The following is a 14,633-nucleotide window of genomic DNA, read 5'->3' on the forward strand; positions in this document are numbered from 1 at the left end:
GGCAATATTGAATATACAATTATGAATATACTGTATACAATTTAGGCTGAAGGCCAAGCACTGTGACCTATGAGGTCATTCAGCATTGAAAGGAAAACAGAGTAAAAGATGTAACAGAAAGAAAACCTCGCAGTTGCACTATGAAACAATTGTTAGAAGAAGGTGGATTGAAAGAGGTTGCAGCTAGGGGCCAAAGGGACGCTGCAAAGTACCTAAGTAGTGCCTACAGCGCATCGCGCGTGAGGTGCACTGATGGCGCTACCCCTCTACAAGGAGTCAAGGCAACAGCAGGTGACTACTCACAATGAAACCCCAACTCAATGAAAGGGTAGACTGGGGGAAATGCAATCTGAAGCAGCTCAACTGAGTCAACACAAATCTGCTGAACAACATAAGATGAAGTGCCACCAGGCATGAAAGAAAACGGGAAAGATTGGGAAGGTGGGGAAGAGAAGTGACAGCAAAAACCAACACCAGCCTTGTCCAAAAGTGTCTCAATAGACTTAAGAGTATTCCCATACAACACATCCTTACTAAGCAAAGCAGATAGAATAACATCTAGCTTGGAAACAACAGAAGATACTATAACCAAGGCAGGATTGGAAAGAAACATTAACAGAGGCAGAAGGAAGAGACTTGCCTATAGCCGAAAAAACAGCATGTAAAGAATGAAAAGTGCACTTCAAAGAGAAAGAGGAATAGCAAACAAGGATTTAGAATGAGAGATTAAGGCAGAAAGGATTGGTTTAACAATCAAGTCAGCGTATCATCAGAATAAATACAAAACATTACAGACACATTATTATTAATAACTGTCTATACTTATATAATTAGCCCTATTGGTACCAACTCCCTCATTACTAAGATGCCAATGAAGGCAGAAGTTGAAGGTTTACACTTACCAAAATCTTTCGGCTAACACATTAAATGAGACTCAAGGGCGTGAAATGAGAGGGTGATGGCGGTCACAGAACCACATCGCCCCCAGAACCAACCTGGTTCCCTGGCAGCAGACTCTTCCAACTGTCACAGGGCAGTCCTAGGCTCAGGCTACAGACAAAAGGGCACCAACGCCTTACCCCTTACAGGGGAATGTGAAAATGATTGCACATCAATGGGGGAGCTGGAACAGTTCCCTAACATAGATTCAGGCAAACCTTTTACTGACTAAAATAAGATGTAGTTATGTCCACATCCTTCATACATAAAACTAAAGCCAAAGCAACTCTGCAGCCCTCTATGGCAGACACACAAAAAAAGTTTTTTTGTTCTGAAAAAGACTAGTAAATCAGCTATCTGTTGAACAGAGGTTCCGAGAGGAGAGGAACCCCATCTACGACACCAATCACAGCAGACGGACCACATTCCCTGGTACACGGATGTCGAGGAACATATTGAAATGTCTTAATATATCAAAATACAAAAATGTTTCAGTATATCCAAATCAATATTTCAAATTACAGTATATGCAAATCAATATTTCAAATTACAAACGTAAAATATACAACAAGAGGAAAAAGGCCAAACAGCAGGACAGAGAAGAAAGCACGTCTTGTCGAGAGTGCAGCCAAAAGTAATCTGAAGAGACTGAATGCATACCGCTTGGGTGGGCGGTACTCGCGCCCCTAACTTAGGTAACTGTTACCATAACCGCATTGCAAAAGTTTAACAGATGGACTTTCCAGCTTTGCTGAAAGTTATCCATGTGTAAAGACCAAGGGTTTGTATTCGTGTGGGAACAAATAAAGTTTATGACCTGTTCTAAATTCTCAATACACTTTTCCTGAACTGAAAGGCAAGGGGAAGGCGGAGCTGAAGAGGAAGTCTCAATACTAGTTAAAACATTAGCAGAGAAAAAGCCATTGACTGAGTAAGGTTAGCTACAGACGAAGGACCTGGAGAAGGGGAAAATGACAGGTTTATGACCTGACCTATTTGCTCTCACAATCTATCTGCTTCCCTTCTCTTCCTTTACTAACAAACAAACAGAAATGCCTTCAAAAATCCCTACATTCCTCACATCCATTCTAAAGATCATACTTTACACCCCTGCTAACACAATAATCATTCCTGATGTTCTCAGCCTTGACTCCAGTAAGAGGCATTCTATGGAAAATAAATGTACAGTACAGCACTGTGAAAGCAGCCAACAGTGAAATCCATGAAATACCAACAAGCCCCTATGCACAATGGCAATAAGGAGAATTCTGACAAGAGCTACAATTGAAACAAACACACCTGGTGAAGAACAGGTGTACTAGAGTAATTGGGGTGGCCACTAATTCTTCTTTTGCTGGAATTCTGACTCGTCTATCAGCATGGAGATAGAAACTATTTCTAACAGAAGGTAAGATTCAGCCCAAGTGGCATATTTGTCATAAAAGCTCATCAATCATAATGAGCCAAAGTTATGGTCCTGATGAACCCATACACCAATCCTGAATACTTACCGAACTACAGAGGTAGTAGAGTAATAAGTGACTTTATGAGCATGTGGTCCATCAGCCAGGCATAACTAAACTAACTCTTTTATGCTAATGAGCTATGATGATTGGGTGGGAGGTGGGTCCTGAGGATTTGACTAATGGGTTTGTTTGATAAAATGTTTTATATTACATATATACATTTTTTTAGAAACAACTAATTTTCTGTGGTACAAATCCAACACTTTAGGCTAAGCTAGCAAATTATGTGTCAACTCCATTTCCAGACATACTTTCAAGGAGGAATCCACCATGGCCATCTGTACATCCAAACTCCAAAGTCCCCCTATTGGCAGAAAACAGTCATTCCATGCCATTTAACCTTACTGCAATAGAAGTGGGGGCAGGAAGTGTGAAATTCTCATTTATTCAAGGATGTGTTTTAAAACATTATCATTTTTGTTTTTAAAATATTTTAGTTTTTCTACCCTAAAAATCCACAACTTTATGAGAGCATGGGTAGCTATTTAGGTGGAAAGACCCTTGCTGATATCAGCAGTTGGCAAAAAAAGGCTCTGAGTTAGTTAACCACTGGAGTGAAGTGTCTAATGTCCAATGTTCTGAGGACTAGCAAAAGTTCATGAAGTGGACTGGTTCCCTGCTAGTAAGGTCAAGAATTGTACTGTGCAGGGATGTTCTAGTAGTAAATCCAAGGTTAAAAAGGAGAGGAAGAGAAATCAGTCCTGAAATAGCCTATTCCCTCTGGGAAGTCACAATAACTTAGCCAGCAGCTTTAACAAGTCTTGTAAAAAATACATTGAAGGATGTGTGCATTGTCACATAAATAAAGCAATACAAAGGTAATTGGAGAGCTAATTGTCATATGTCTTTTAAAGGCCTACAGGCCTAATTTCATGACCCCTGATCTTCTTACAGGATGCCTGAGTTTCATTGATACTGTTATATGCCTTTAAAATAACTTGCCTGGTCAATATGATATGGCATTTTATTAAAAAACTTGTGGTCTTCTAAACAAATTCCAACAGCTCTTACAAGGAAAAGAAGTAGCATGACTACAGGTACCTCATTCCCAAACTGTATAGTTAGAATCAGAATGAAAACAACAGAGCAGGATGAAAGATTGGATGAAGAATGGATGAATTCATCCACATCTTTACTGCAGAGCCTGGTACATAAGACATGCCAATGCCCTCCAATTTCCTAAATGTGAGATAGGAAGCAAACCAATAGTTGTTTAACCTCTTCCCGCTCAACCCTGTGTATTCTCGGGTTTAAGATAACCGTCATATTTCAGTAAGCCCGAGTATACTCGAAATTCTGTTATCTCTTTCCTAGCAACTCCCAGTAAACTCGGCTGTTGTTTATATTAGTCTCCCACTATAGACAGCCATTTTCTATGCATATAAGTGCCTTTTTTTTTTAGAAAATTGTAGCTACCTTGGCGCCAGTTGGCCATTGGAGACGCGTCCTTTCATCAGGCAGGATTTCCATTGTTTTTCGTGGATTTTCTTTTATTATTATTGATATAACTATCATTAGTGAGAGCGACAGTGATACTTCAGATGATGATGACGATAATGTTCCTGATAACCAAGGCTGGCAAAGAATAACAATTTCGGATGATAAACCACCCTCTCCCCCACAGCCTGCATTTCCCTTTATTGGTGATAATATAATTCATCATGTATATAATACTGAAGATGATGAAGAAAATACATATATTCAGTATTTTGAGTCATTTCTTGATGACAATATTTTTGACATTATTGTCACAGAGACGAACAGGAATGCTGAACAAAAGTCGAGTGGAAAATCAGAAACAGAGAAAAAGAAATGGCACCCAACATATCGGGAAGAAATGAGATTTTCCTTAGTGTTATTATGCTACAGGGGATTGTAAAGAAACCTGAAGAAAGCCAATATTGGTCTAAGATGCCTTTGTTACATAAACCAATTTTTGCTAAAATTATGCCACATCGCAGATTTTGCAAAATAAAACAGTATTTGCATTTGTCAAATAATGAGGATTTTGACCCTGCCACTCATCCTTGCCCAAAGCTCAACAAAATCTGGAAGTTTTATAATAGCATTGTTAGCAAATTCAAAAGTATGTACAAGCCTGCACAAATGTAGCTATAGACGAAAGTCTTTTACTTTATAAAGGACGTCTTGGTTTGGTACAATATTTGCCACTAAAAGAGCTAGATTTGGGATAAAATATTTCATGTTGTGTGAATCAGAATCAGGATATGTTTGGAATTTTGTCATTTATACAGGTCAAGGAACAATGTTTGATAATGATTATGAAGACCTTCCCGTGTCTTCAAAAATTATGACGCTGATGAAGCCATTACTGAAAAAAGGCTATTGCCTTACAATGGATAATTATTATAACTCTCCCCAATTAGCAGATTTACTGACAGAAAATGAAACAGATGTATATGGCACTGTCCGTGTTAGTAGAAAGGAAATGCCCTCTGGATTGAAACAAGAAAAACTGCAGAAAGGTGGCTTACAAAAGAAGAAAAGTAACAGCAATAAAATGGAAGGATAAGAAAGATGTTGTATTACTTTCCACAGTCCATAACACAGAAATGGTAGAAACAGAAAAAAGAGGAAAATTGGTGAAGAAGCCTAAACTAGTTATGGACTACAATAACACAATGGGAGGGGTTGACAAAGTAGATCAACGTCTCCAGGATTATCCTCTTACAAGAAAAAGGAGGAAGAGGTATTACAAGAAAATATTCTTTCATACTGTCGACTTCGCATTGTGGAATTCCTATCTTTTGTATCTCAAATCAGGAGGAGAAGCAACAGCTCTAAAGTACCGTCTTCAAGTGATTGACGAGACAATAAAAAAGTACCATACACCTATGATGTCATCAAAAGTAGGATGACCAAGTAGTGTACCTCACCCTCTTCGTCTTACAGAAAGGCACTTCCCAAATGTCGTGCCACCTACAGAAAAGAAAAGTAACCCCACAAGACAATGTACAGTTTGTAGCAGAAAGCGAGATGCAAGCGGAAAAAGGCTAAGGAAGGAAAGCAGATACTGCTGTTTAGTGTGTGATGTAGCACTGTGTATAACTCCTTGCTTTAGGATATATCACACGAAGGATAACTTTTAGGAGAAGATGAAAGAATTTATTTTATTTTATGTTCTGTACAGGAGTAAATACATTTATTTTCAAAATATAAAGCTGAAATAGGTAATACGGAAAGAAAAGTATTATTCATTATGATGAAGGTAAAACCTTTCATTTCAATTTGTCCTTTTCTATTACTTTTTCATAAAGGCAAGAATCTTTTTCTTCTTGTGATAATGAAACCTTTTACATTTTCTATTGAAAGTATTATATTTTTGTCATCATATTTTTTTCTTCTATGTTAGTCACCAGGCTTTACTTTTTCATATTGCATTTTTTCATAAATGCAAGAATTTTTTTTTTTTGTAATAAAAATTTGCTCCTTTTATTTTCTTTTGAAGATCAGTTATGTTATAAAGTTTTACATTTATCATATGTAATTATTTTGTTGTTATATTGAAGAATTATGAAAGAATAAAAATATAGAAGAAAATGCAATAAATATATTCTTTATTTGTTATTTTCCTTGTTTTTTTATAATTTCCGAGAAAACTCGGCCTTGAGAAGTTATGTAATAGTTGAAGACTATCCTGACAAAAAAAATTTTTTTTTTTAAGAAATATTCGAGGTGATTTATCACTTTAGCATATACTTTAGAAATAAACAATAAAAAAATATGCTTCATAAAGACGAAGTTGGGATAAAAAATGTGAGAGGGAAGGGGTTAAGATACATTAGTACGATATTTCACCTTCTACTACAAATTCTTACATTTTATAATGCTTTTTGAGCTACCAAATGTGATTTTAAAGTGTTGTGGTGAATTTTTTCCCATATTCATCAACATAAAGTTAAGAGTTGTCAGGTAGACAAACCATTGCGTAATTATCAAGGATACTGTACATCCAATTAGCTTTGATAATTAGCATCACTTTTTCATAACATCTGGTGTGAAAATAATTCTTAATAGAATATTTGGCACCTTTTCATGCCACTGAACTCTCTTTATACTTTACTTCTTTCATTTTTTCAGTTTTTATCAAAATGAGAGCTTTTATTATAGTGACAGCCCCTCTCCTGTCCCCCCCACTTTTCTCCCCTGCTTTCCTACAACTATGTCTGTTAGAGGCAATAACTATATTACTAAAAATCACTTAAGATTGTCTCTCTACCACTGCCATAATGATGATGTTAATCAGTTAACCATTCTTATTCAACCGATACTCTTAAAAACGAACTGCAAAACACTGACAAAGTATGTACCAAATTGCAAAACCTTGATAAAGTAACAATTTTAGACATGCTTACTAAAAAAACTCTCAAACTTGTGTTCTCCTTTAGAGCTTCTACGTAAGTTAACAAGATACATATGCTAGTCTGTGGATCTCATATCTACAGCCTCTTAGACAAGTTCTCAAACTACTTGAAAATAAAACCACTTGAAAGTAATTTCTAGGGTCTTATGGGATAGTAAGCTAAATGGGACATGAGTTTTCTATCCAAACAATTTTGACTCCTAAATTACATTGATAAAACAAGAAGATTAGCAAAAAAAGAACTAAAATTATGCACAGGTGCAATGAAGGAAAAAGTGCTCATTAGTGACAAATCTACAACATATGAGCCAATAAGCTACCAAGAAATCACCTCATTATGTAAGATTTTGAAAGATATCCCATCACAAGTACGGCCAGTGCAATACAGCATAATCACTATTTCTCTCCCTATAACTCACTAAAATAAAAGAACTCCATAAACTGAAAAGATGACATTAATGATGAATTTAATCTATTATAAAGATACATTCTCAAGTATTCACTGATCTTCATAAGACAATTTACACTTTTTGGACAGTACCAAATATTAAAAGAAAAGAAATTAAAAGGAAAGGATGAAGAATCTTCAAGAATCCTTTCATAGCCATAACTGACAAAGGCCCTTCATAAAAACTTTTACAGTATTGCCCATAACCAACATTGCATGGTCTGAAGAGTACATGTTAAAATGACATTTTTATGATAAAATAAAGTTTTATATATACTTACCATGCACAGGCAGTCCTCAGTTATCGGCATGGGTTCTGTTCCCGACAGCGTGACAATAACCGAAAATCGCCGATAACCGGGGATTGGTGCCGCTGTTAAGTGGGGATCGGCGCCAATAGCAGGAGATTGGCTCATATCGCTGCCGAAAATCCAGTTATCGTCATCGCTAGACCAGGGCTGTAAAACCGGATCGCTGATGACCAAGGCCACTGATAACCAGGGACTGCCTGTAATTACATAGCTAAGTATTCTACTTCCTGCGGCAACTTTTTGAATTTTGCGGTAGCACTTTTTCAATTGTTTGCCTAGGTGACAGCCCAGCTCTCTATGGGGAATATGGGAACAACACGGCAGCCAGTCAACAAATCATTTATGCCCTCATGTTCATGAAAGGGGAAGAGGGAAGGCTCTAATATAGTAATTACTTGGTAAGTATATAAAACTTTATTTTAATATAAAAATGTCATTTTTATATAAGTAACTTACCAAGTAATTACATAGCTGAATCCTACATTGAACAGAGGTGGGACATATGGACATAACCTACTCCAAAACATTAAAGCATGATAATGACTTTGAAATAAAAAAATCTGCCAGCACTGAATGTAATGCTTGTTGTTTCCCTACCTGGTAAGAGAGCTACTGCAGGCAAGTACTGCCTCTGGTTGGTGCTCATCTTGACCTGTAGTGGCATGGCAGTGTAGCCCTGGGTCGCCTCTACTTAGGAGGAAACTTTGCAGCAAGGAAAATGTATGACGGCTAGCAGAGTTTACAAAGGTGCCCTTGCCCATGGCGCATTACGATAAAAACCATATCCTATCCACTAAGACTGGTGGATACTCCAGGTACTTCATACCCCAGGTTTCCCAAAAACTCAAAAACCCTACTTCAAGACGAAAAGATAGCAAGAGAAAGAGTGCTTCTTATGATTCTTCACCTAATACAGTACCATGCCAGCCACCAATAAAGGCCCCAGGGTACTGCAATCATTAAACAAGGTTTCTATGTCTTTCAAACAATGAGAAGCAGAAATTGACTTGTGGATTAGATAATAGCAGAGAGGGACATGTTATGTCTGAACGCCAATGATGTGGACACCACTCTGATGTCATGTGCTCTACTTTAATGTTCAGTAAAAATTCCTCCTGAATCTGGGAGTGTGCTTCTTCAACCAAATCTCTCACAAAGAACGACAAGGAATTCTTTGACAGAGGGCAAGACAGGTTCTTAACCAAACACCAGAGGTTATTAGAAGTACCCCTAATCTTTTCTGTCCTATGTAGGTAGTGTTTCAGTGCCCTGACTGGACATAGAACCCTCTCTTCTTCCTCTTGTCCTAGGCTATCCGATAAGTTCTTAATCATTCGTTGCTAAAATACCTAGGGTGAAAGAACAAACTGCGTCCCCTTGAGAGAAGCCCACTTTCTTGAAGTTCGCTGATGCGTTTTGCCATGCTAAGAGGAAGCCATGCTAAGAGGAAGTCTTCTGAGTCAAATTCCTAAGGGAAGAAGTCCTGAGGTGTTAAAATGATGGGCCCGACAGCCATTTAAGGACCACATCCAAATTCCAGGATACCGAAGAATCATCCTTTTCAGATTTCGTCGTCTCGAAAGACTTCAACAGGTCTTGATATCAGGGTTTGAAGAGAGACCCAACCCTCTACAGTATATTTAAAGACTGAGCTAAGCATAGCTCTATAGCCTTTAATGCTCGAAGAAGACAGGTTCTTTCTATTCCTTACAAAGAGGAGAAAGTCTGCAATCTGAGTTACAGTGGTTGTAGATGAGATGTTGCAACAATGGCACCACTGTCAAAAGACTGACCACTTAGCCTGATAGATGAGGCTAGATCTTCTTCTGCACTGAGCAATTGTTTCTGCAGTTCCTCTTGAAAAACCCTTTGCTCTGACCAGCTTATGGATAGTCTGAATACTGTCAGAGCGAGAGTGGACAACCCTAGGTGGTGTCTTCTGAAGTGGGGTTGTCTGAGAAGAGAGTTTTTGAGAAAGCATTCTTGGGAAGTCTACCAGCTGACGAAGAAGGTCCGAAAACCACTCTCTCAAGAGGGAGCTATGAGGGTCATGGTCGTATTGCTGTGCATCTGGAATTTGTTAAAGACCTCCCTGAGCATGCAGAAGGGAGGAAATGCGTACAGGTCTAAGTCTGACCAATCTTGCAGCACGGCGTCCATGACCCATGCAAGGGGGTATAGGGCTGGCAAGCAATACAGAGGAAGACGGTGGTTCCTGGAGGTGGCGAAGTCTATCATTGGTTTGCCCCATAACTTCCACAGGTCTAGGCAAACTAGGGGGTCTAGGGTCCATTCTGTGGGAAGGACTTGCTTTTGACGGCTAACTCATCCGCCATCACATTTAGTCTTCCTTGGATGAACTGAGTGACCATAGTCACTCGATTTCGGTCTACCCACAGCATTAAATCTCTTGCTGCTTGACATAGAGAGGAGTGGTTGCTTCCGAACGTATGCTAAGGCAGTGGTGTTGTCCACATGAACCACTACAGTCTTGTTGTGGACTAGGGAGGCAAAACTCTGAAGGCCTAGATGCACTGCCTTCAGTTCTCTTACATTGATGTGTAAGCCCCATAGATCTGGAGTCCATGTCCCGAAGCCTTCTTGATTCTCTAACAAGGCTCCCCAGCCTATGTCCGATGCATCAGAATAAAAGTTCAGGTCTGGGTTCAGCAGATGAAGGGATTTCCCGATTTCCATTCCGACAGCCACCACTGTAGGTCTGATTTTATTTCCAGGGTGATCGGGAAGACATGACAGTCCAGCTGGTTTTCCCTGCTCCAGCTGGCCTTCAGGCAAAATTGGAGAACCCTCATATGTAACCTGCCTAATTTGACAAAGGTTTCTATGGAGGCCAGGGTCCCCAATAGGCTCATCCATTGCTGAGCTGTGCAAGAAGAAAGAGCGAAGAATTTTTGGACTGTTTGAAGGCAGTTGGAAATCCTCATGTGATGGAAAAGCCCGAAAAACTTGAGAGTTCAGTATCATTCCAAGATAAAGGATTTCTTGTGAAGATGTCAACTAGGATTCTGAAGGTTTGAAAGAAGGCCCAGCTCCTGGGTCAGAAGAACAGTCTTGTGCATGTCCTCCATGCACTTTTCCTTTGATGGGGATCGAAGCAGCCAGTCGTTTAGGTATAGGCTCAAGTTGATCCTTACTAAATAGAGCTATTTCAAAAGAAGAGCAAGAACTCGAGAGAACACCTGATGGGCCATCAAAAGGACCTGAAACTGGTAACTTTACCTTGAAAGGCAAACCTAAGTTTCTGGACACTGGATAAATCAGGATATAAAAATATGCATCCTGCATATCTAGTGTTACCATCCAGTCACCCTGTTGAATGGAAGCAAGGACCAACTGACTTGTCTCCGGCTTGAATTCTGTCTTCAAGACAAAATGATTGAGCGCACTCAAATCGAGGACTTCGTCTCCCAACCCCTGATGTTTTGGGAGCCACGAAGAGACGCTTGTAAAATCCCTCTGTGTCAGTGTCTCGAACTTCCTCTATGGCTTTTTTCTGAATGAAGGAGACTTCCTCCAGTAGGGCCGAATGTCTCTTGGAGCCTGCTGAGTAGGCTGACAATTCTATGGGAGAGGTGACCATTGGTGGGTTCTCCAGGAAAGGAATGATGTAGCCTGCCTTCAGAACCTTGACAATCCAAGGTTCTGCTCCTCTTATAAGCCACTTCTCCCAAAATCCCACAAGTCTGGTTCCTATTGGTACATGGAGGACTAATGGTTCACTTCTTCTGGGCTGGTTTGGCAGAGGTCTTCCTACGGTTCCTGGACACAAAAAGGCTGATGGGTGGGACCTGAAAGACAATCTGGTCCTTCTTCCACAAAAGGGATGTTGCTGCAAGGAGAAAAGGGTTTTTCTTGAAGAGAGAGAGAGAGAGAGAGAGAGAGAGAGAGAGACGATTCCTTGAGGCATCCAGACAATTGAGTAAGCAAGTTCCGAGTCGTCTTTTCCTGAAGATCTGTGGAGATCTTCACCTTATCTTGGGGGAAGAGGTGATTTTTGTCCAGCGGAGAGAACATCAAAGCTGACCTTTGCAAAAGTGACTCCACTGGAAGTAATGGAGTATACCACAGCTCTCATTTCTTAAGTACCCGAGAGGTAACAAGGGTGGAAAGTTCACTCAGGCCATCTCTTGCGGCTTTGTCTGCACAAGACAAAACCCCCAGCCAGTCTGAAGCAGAATCCCTGTCTAGGTCCTGATGATCCTCAATCTTCTTGGCCAATGCACCCCCTAACCAATCAAGGAAACTGAGGACTTCAAAAACTTTGAAGATGTCCTTGATTAAGTGGTCAAGTTCTGCGGATGAGAACATAATCCTGGCTGAAGCAAAAGCCAAGTGACGAGACAAGTCTATCAAACCAGAGAAGTTCCCTTGGGAGGAGGCAGAGACTCCCAACAAAGGAGCTTCCCCAGTTGCATAATACTGGTGCCTCCTGCAGATTAATCTAGGAGGAAAAGCAAAGGAAGCTTTCCCCTGGTCTCTCTTGGCAGACAGCCAGTCCTCCATTTCTTTAAAAGCCTTCCTAGGGGAAGAAAAAGAACCAACTTGGGAAGACGAGTATAACCATCTAACTGATTCCTCATTAAGAAAGTTGAGGCTGGTGAAGATGGGGCAGCTGGGACGAAGAAGGAGGGCAAGTTCACCATCAAATACCTCAAAAAGGCAGTAAAAGCCGAAGGAGCCGCAGGTTCTTGTTCAATCTCTTCATCTGAAGTGACCAGAGACAGGATGTCATTCTGGACAGGCTTAAGAATGGTAGGAGCTTTCAAAAGGTCCATAATTTGCACCAAATGACATTTAATCGAGCCAGACCAGGTTCATCAGGGTCCGCAGATGAAGGTAAAGGTCTGACTGGAGAAGGTGAAGAGGGAAGCAGTCTCTGCGATGACGACACCAATGGGCGTCCGGGAGCAGTTGCTAGGCATTTAGGAGCTGGCTTCAGGCGCTCAGTAGCTGGCACCAGGCGCTCAGAAAGCAACTTGGAACGTCTGGAAGTTGGGATCTTTGGAGCCAAGTGTGAGCGCTTGTGGACAAACGTTGAGTGGACAGGTGAGACATTCTCTGGATGGACCAACATGGACAGGTGTGGACCCTCATGGACCAAAGTTGGGCGGACATGTGAGCCATCCTCCAGGCAGTCCCACACAGACAGTTGTGGACGCTTGTGGACAGAAGACGAGCGGACAGGGGAGACAGACTCCGGATCTACCAGAGCGGACAGAAGAGGCGCTGATGGACAAAAGTGGACACGTGAGGGTCCGTTACATAACTGCATGAAACGCATGGGAGTGTGAAGAGAATGTTTATATTTCTTAACAGCCACTCGGCTTCCTGTCGGATCCGGACTTGGAGTGAGGTTTACCGCAGAGCCCTTGAGAGGACAGAAAGAGTGCAGGTAACATGAACTACGCTTCCTGTCCTCACAGCTGTTGTCAGAAGAGCTTGAAGACAAGCCATGCACACTCCTGGGTAAGCCTTTCCAATGGCTGTCTACCTGTCGAAACTTCAGCAAGAGACATTGTACTTTTCCGCAAGTTGTGGTATGGTTTTATGTATTCTTTTTAAATTTACATAAAGTAAGGATATTATGTTTTGTTGTTTTTGTATTTAGTAATGAAAACGCTTGTTTTGGCTGTTTTGTGTATTTAATTGTAAGTACTGCATACGTGTAACAGTGCTTAACTACCGGCATCAGTTGTTTGTCCGGTAGTTAATCGAACATTTGATGTTGGTCGGCGACGGTTGTGAGAGTCAGTCTTGTCACAGCCTTGGTGCAGTGTAGTTCAAATTAGTAGGGACTCAAGAAAAGGGAATGCAGCCATAGTTGCCGGTGCCTTCAAATCTACTTAAGTATTCCTTTTCATCTTAACGTTCATTTAGGGAAATTCCTTTAGGAGATATGCATATCCAAATGTAAGGGAAATTTCTTGAGGTGTGCTTTGGATGAGGGTTACAAAGTAGAGGTTGTGCTCATGCCAATCTGATTCTACTGTAATTCAAGCTAGGAATATTGAATGCGCCATTTTAACTAACAGTAAGTTTATATCGTTCATGTCTTAGATTAATATGCACAATGCAATGCATTGTTTTAAGTGCAGTTTGGAATAGCATATGAGTGAAGTAACCTGGGTGTCGTAGTATAAGACTTAGGCTACGATTAGGTTATTACGTTTCAAACTGTTTAGGCTATACGATAACAATTATAATTTTAAATGCTCTACTTATTCTGAATGAGTCGGAATACTACCGACACCTGGGACAGTGCAACAGGTGTGGTTGAGGGGGCGACTACCCGTGGGCAAACCCCCTCAGCCTTCCTTGGACTTTGGTATGTCTTCTCCCTGGTGTAGGGGAGCAGGACAGTGACCTCGGTCTAGGAGAGCCGACGGGACAAGAAGCTGCCTCCCCCACTTGCACTGCACTATCACTTTGCACTTTCACTGAAGACAGTTTTTGTAAAATATATTGAACAGAATTTCCCAATTTAGTCACAGTCCCAACAACTAAATTAATTTTCTTATAAATTCTAGCTTTGAGACTGGCAATGGTATTAGGATCAGAAGCAAGGGAGCCAGGCAAGGGAGTAGAAGGATGTGCAGCAGGAAGGCCAGTATTAGGGGAAAAAGTAGCAATAGGAGATGAAGGGGGATAACATGGCTAACCTCTAAGCTAGGCCTACGTGTAGCCTCTAAGCTAAGAGAGTGTTTCTCTGCTGTAAAGCCGCCGTTCTCTTGTTATCTTTCTCTAACTTGCCTGAATGAGGGTTAAAAATCTTTCCATTGGTTACTATTCCCCACAGCACATTCAATACAGGTTTTATCTACACTGCAAACTTGCCCCCTACAACTCGTGCAGACTGAATGAGAATCAAAGCATGCTTTAAGTAACCTAGCCTTACAGCCTATGCTGCTGCAATAGTGAACACTCGAACTGCTAGAATCTGACATAATGATGAGAAAAGCTGATCCCAATTCTACCCGAAAGACTAACTAAAGTCTGCGCTAACC

At 40.6% G+C, this 14,633-nt stretch overlaps 1 protein-coding gene across 6 annotated transcripts in view; it reads right to left on the reverse strand.

Annotated features, from left to right (window-relative positions):
• LOC136855906 (inositol-tetrakisphosphate 1-kinase-like) overlaps positions 1-14,633 on the reverse strand; it is a 146,590-nt gene that overhangs the window by 96,768 nt on the left and 35,189 nt on the right. The gene's annotated exons all lie outside the window — the stretch shown is intronic.

The sequence above is a fragment of the Macrobrachium rosenbergii genome, chromosome 3 (assembly GCF_040412425.1).
Source record: "Macrobrachium rosenbergii isolate ZJJX-2024 chromosome 3, ASM4041242v1, whole genome shotgun sequence".
In the NCBI taxonomy this organism is placed as follows: Eukaryota; Metazoa; Arthropoda; class Malacostraca; order Decapoda; family Palaemonidae; genus Macrobrachium; species Macrobrachium rosenbergii.